We start from the raw sequence: 6,135 nt of genomic DNA, 5'->3' as shown, positions 1-6,135 counted from the left end.
CTACTAAGTCACTCAAAACAGAGATTTTTAAGGATATAAAGATCATATCAATATCACCAGAAGGCGCCATCCCCTGATACTTAGTATGGCTTGGGATGGAAGGGACCTCAAGGATCATCAAGCAACTTGTTTTGGTATCTTCTCAAAAAAATCATTCTCCTTTTCATGTTCTTATTTTTCCTTTATTTCTCTATGAAATAAACAGATCTACCTTTTGAAAGTTATTTCCTCCTTTACACTGACACACTGGAAAGCAAATTCTAGTTTTATCTATTTCCTTTTCAGCTGTTCAAGAAAAGAATATTTTTGTTCCTTTTTTAAGGGGGAAAAAAAAATCAATGCAGTTTAATAAATATAGCAGCTCACAATGCATTAGTGTATTAGTAACATAACCTAAAATTAAGTAACCTACTTACAAATATGGCAGCCTTCCATGCCAAGCTTCAGCCCAGAGCAAATTTTTATGTTTAAGTTATGAACCTCTAAAATACTGACATGTTCTTAATCCACTATCTGAAATGTCTCCATCTTTACCATTTGCATTTATACCAATTAAGGAGAATTTTCCAGATAGCTTTGCAGATTAGTTATTTGTGTGGAATTAGTTGGTAAGCATAAATTTTTATCGTTTATCTCAGAGCATGGTAGAGGAGATTTTTACATACCGAAGCAGAAGATTTTGCCTGAGATCTTCAGTGAAAAGAGGAAATAATTATGTGGTTTATCACCTTAAAAGCTTTCTCCTTTATCAAGATCGCATGTCAAAATCACAGAAGGAAAAGATTTCTCCATTTCTCTCTGATAAGTAGTTTAAGGAATAAGGAAGGGGTTTTTACTCATGAAGGACTGGGGGACATTTTCTTTTATATTTTCCCTTTCTGGACACATATTAGTGGTCCAGATGTAGACCATTAAGACTAGAACCAATAAGGTGAAAATATTTGTGAAATGTATCTATGAAATTTTGTTTTAGTTTGTTGCTGGTGTACAGTGAGACTTGGAGACTTGAAAAGGTCAAATGTAAGATTAACAAAAAAGAGCTATTTGGCTTAATCTAGCATAGACATTAAAGGTGAAATTCAGTTGCTTTAACAAAGACATTCATGGCCATTTCAGATGTTCTTGTGAATCTGAGATATCTTCTTAGGGCTGATTGACACGGGACTTACAGGAGACTTACTTGTGCCCTTCTGGGACAGCAACTGGAATAAGATTAAATCCTTTATGGTATCTAAAATAACAACAGAAACTTTTTAGGCATCAATCTCACCACAAACCTCTGAGTACAATATTAACCTATATACACTGTATCCTATGGGTACCGTGGACATGGCTCTGCTGCTCCTACATTCTGATCCTTTTGAGATGTCACAGGTATATTTAACATTGACAAAGGACTGGTATAAATGGCACAGGACCTGTGGGAAACACAGATCCTTCTGGAACAGCCACTACAGTCTGAATTCTCAGGTTGATCGGGTGAATGCTAGGTTGTCTCTGGTAAATGCTCACTTGTTTGTGGACAGGCAGGCCCTTGTCCCTGTCATCTGCAGACTGTTGAACATTTCTCCCTGCATATGTATTTGTGTTTGTTTATGTGCTTATGTGTGCTTGCAAGAATAAGGACAAGGTAAGAGTAGAGGGACTGAATCTTTGGGACAAAATCCCCATTAATACCACTTAAACAGTCAAAAGTCAATGTAATGGGAGCTCAAGAAAATCTCTGCTTCCCTTGTGTGGAGGTGAAAAGATATTAACTGCAGTGCTTGCAGTTAAGCTGAAAATTATAAATCCACCCAGGAACATGCAGTGGTGTGCATGTGACTGGGTGCCCCTAAATCTGGCATTCTTTTCATGTTGGCCCTCAATTTACTGCTCATTAGCAACACTGCAGTCTTAGAATGATTACGATATTCATCGTGTATCTGTATGCAATCAATTACTGAAGTTCATCTTAACACAATGGACAAATGGACAACCATATGATTCAGTTACTACAACATCATCTCCTTTGTATCCTTTCTGCTTTGTAAAACTATGTTGTACCAGACATTACATAACTGCTAAATAATTGCTTGAAGGAAGGCTTCCAGTCTCATGCCTGTTTATTTTCCTTGATGTTCAGTTTCAGGCAAAGGATAGAGTTACTTGATGTCAGCCAGATATCGATAACCATGTCACAAAACAGAGTTTCTAATTTTGATACTGCATTATCAAGTGTAAAAAGTTCCATGCATTTCTTTGAGAAGCATTTGTGAAAACGCTCAGAAATAAAGTGGCATTTTATGAGATCACCAGTCATCTACAATTTCTTCATTCTAAAACTAGTAGTATTTGGGCTTCAGGGAATGTGAGCCAATGATGCTGCATGACTCTGAAGGTTATGTCTAATGATTGCGGTTGCTAAGTATCTCTGTTCTTTCCACACTGACAGTCTACATCAAGACAAGAGCTGACTCACTGGTCAAAGTCAGGCACATTTGCCCTTTGAACACTCTACAGTTCATCAGCCCTTTTTGTTATGGAGGCTGAGAGATGTGATTAGAGTGGTTGTTTCTCTTATTATAAATAAAAATGTACAACTATCAAAACCCTTCATCTTCATTGAAAGATCCAAAAAATATAACAGTGTCAAACTTTAATAATGTAGATTCCTAGCTCTTTTCTTTGCAAAGTCTACTTTTGGAAACATTAAGAAATGTAGACTGACCTTTCAGGGTTGAAGTTTATCTCATTTTTACTGACAGAACAATAGGCTAACAAATTTTTCTTGCTTTTAAAGATCAGTATTTCCAGGACCTTTGGAAATAAAAGAAAATGAAGTATTTTTAGTAAAACAATAAAAAGCTGCTTTAAGAGCTAGAGATATAAAATCCATGATCTTGGAAAAATATCAAAAAGAACTAATCCCTCTAGAAAACATAACAACAAAAAATCAGTAATGCCTACCATTTTTATCACATTCAAATGTAGCTGAAAAAAAAATAGTGTGGAGAGATTCAATTGCATAAGTCAGTCAGTCAGTAAATACCTTGTGCATCCCTGAGCACTGTCTGACAGTAATGTCCATGTAAAGACAACACAAGTATCCACCAAGTCCATGGCTGAAATCTATTTGAACTGAGAGCCAAAACAATTGTTCCATATCTGGACTGAGCAGAATTCAGGACAAGTCTAGTCTTTCTTACGAATTGGCTATCAGAAATTATATTCTCAATACAACTTTGAATACCCCTTAAAAATCTTGCTTGGCATCGGCTTAGGGGACACTAAGCGTGTCTACTTGTGCTAGTTTCTACTCTATGCAAGTGTCTACATACTAACTCCAAAACTTGTTCCTGTATTTTTCAAAATATAAGATGAAGATAATTTCTATAAATTCAGTGTACCCAGCTTTCCAGGCTGCAGTGACTATAGCACCTGTATGAATTTCATCAGGAACTTGATGCCGCATGCATGTTGTGGTAGTTTGGATCAACTGGTAGAGTTGTTCCAGTTTCTGAGCAGGAATGTATGGGCACCACTGCAGCTCAGCTTTCCCACTTGGCTAAACATCTCTGCCCTCACTGCAAGATAAATTTAGGCCGGAAAAGAACTGATACATCCTACAGAAGGGACTGCGTGACCTTCTGCACTGAAATACAATGAATTACTGTAAAAATGAAAAGTAATGCAATTGAGAACTTTTAGTAACAAGAATTCAGCATAAGAGCAGGGACTTTATGGAATGGAAATGACAGAAAGTAAGCACCAGCTGTGCCAGTGTCATAGCTTTGGTGGGATAGTGTTAATTTCCTTCACAGAAGTTTTTATGATGCTGTATTTTGGATTTTTGATGAATGTAGTACTGATAACATACCGATGATAGTTGTTGCAGAGCACTGCTTACACAGAGCTATGGACTATTCTATTTCTCATGTTGTCCTGTCATCGAGGAGGCTGAAGATGCATGAGGAGCTAGGAGCATACGGAACCAGGACATCTGTCCCAAAATGGCCAAAGGGATATTTCATACCCTATGGCGCCATGATCAATGATAAAATAGAAAAAAGGAAGGAGGAGACATTCAGGATGATGGTAAAAGTATATTCATCAGAGATAGAAAAATAGTTATGTCATCACACACAATTCACAATTCATCTGGAATACTGAGTACAATTGTGTTTATTCAGGAAAAATGAATTGAGACTGAAAATGGTCTGAAGAAAGGCTAATAAAATAGTCAGGGGAATCAGAAGCAGAGAGCAGAAGGGAGAGTACAGCTGTGGTTCACATATCCACATGTCACTTCTTCCAGCAGCAGCAGCAGCAGAGTCAGATGCTACGCTATTCCTGACTATCTGTCATTGTTCACGTCAGGTCAGGAGACATGGACCCCTATAACAGCCAACTTTGTCCCTTGAGAACTTGCTCAGTTCCCAAGAATGGGGTTAGGAAGTCTTACCTAGAGATAAACTATTTGTGACTTAATTCAAAGGGAAAGTTTAAAGATATCTCCTATCCTTCTGAGTACTGAGCTTTTGGAGCTGATTTCTTACAAGACTGAGGGAAAAAAAGTGTATTGGTTTCCTAAGAGGGTAGGCTAGGTTAACAATGAATCATAGAATGGTTTGGTTTGGAAGGGACCTCAAGGATCATCAGGTTCCAACCCACCTGCTTCAAGCAGGGTTACCAACTGCTAGATCATCTTTGTGGCCCTCCTCTGGACCTCTCTGAAAGCTTCACATCTTTCCCATGCCGGGAACCCCAGACTTGAATGCAGTATTCCATATAGGGCCTCATGAGGATTGAGTAGAGACAATCAATCACCTCCCTCGCTCTGCTGGCCACTCCTTTTCAGGATACTATTGGCTTTCTGGGCTGCAAGCACACACTGCTGGCTCACGTTAAGTTTTTCATCAACAATGACCCCTCAGTCCTCTCAGGAGAGCTACTCCCAAAGAGTCTTAATCTAGTCTGTCTACATACCTAGGACTACCCTGACCTGAGCATAAAACTTTGCACTTTGCTTTGTTGAACCTCATTAAGTATACAAGGGCCCACCTTTTGAATTTGCCAAGGTCCTCCTATATATCATCCCTTTCATCTGCCCTATCAACTGCACCACTAGGCTTGGTGTCATCATCAAACTTGCTGAGGGTACATTCAATACCGTAATCTACATTATTGATAAAGATGTTAAAGAGTACCAGTCCCAAAACAGACCCCCAGTGGAGGATTAGGGTTAGGTATGTCCTCCTATCCCATGTTCTTTTACCAGTCTGGTACTCATTTCTATGTTGGTGAAATATTTTAGAGAATTATGTCATTTTTTATTTTTACTGTATTAAAAAAAAAAAAGATGTAATGGCAAAGATCGGGAAGTGAAATATTCTTACAAAGGAAGAAGAATGGATTCATAAAGCTTGGCGAATTACAGTCATTGACAAATTAACTCTCTCCTGAGAGATCAATATCAGGATTGTGCTGCAACTTGGGCTGCAGTCCATGTGTCCCACAAGAGGGCAAAAACTCTGCTAAACCATTCCTTCTTATTGTCATTTTAAATAAATGAATGACAATTTTATCATTCAGGGGACCTTGAAGTGGCTAATTGATGTTTAGATCTCTCCTTTTCTACGTTACATTCAGCATACACGTCTGTAAATAAACGTATAACATTGAAATAATGTTTTATTTGAATAAGAATAATGTACATAGTGCACAATTCTACTGAAATGGCAACTACTGTATACAGGCTTATCTGAGAAATTTCAGCAACCATATTCATGAAAGTAATGTAAAAAAAAATCAAAATGTCAAGGAAAGGACTAGAAAATACTGAAGAATGGTACTGCAAATTGCCAGCATTTATACCGTAGTGCCTCCAAAAGTTTTGAATTAAAATTTTCAGACCAATTTCAGGCTTCCAAATATGGACATTCTTGTCCATATCAGAGTTCCAAGCTATGTAATTAACTTTGAGAAGTTACCTAGCATATACATATATAGGGGAGTCATTTTTACACCAATGTCATTCCTCTTTCACTTTGCCAAAATATTCTTCCACTATGTCAGAAACGTCCATCATCAAACAACAAAATTTTCCCACAGATCTGAACCATCATGCTGCTCTCTCTCCTTAGCCCTCGAGGA

The sequence above is a fragment of the Meleagris gallopavo genome, chromosome 1, assembly GCF_000146605.3.
Source record: "Meleagris gallopavo isolate NT-WF06-2002-E0010 breed Aviagen turkey brand Nicholas breeding stock chromosome 1, Turkey_5.1, whole genome shotgun sequence".
Lineage (NCBI taxonomy): Eukaryota > Metazoa > Chordata > Aves > Galliformes > Phasianidae > Meleagris > Meleagris gallopavo.
Note: the sequence above shows the minus strand (reverse complement) of the source record.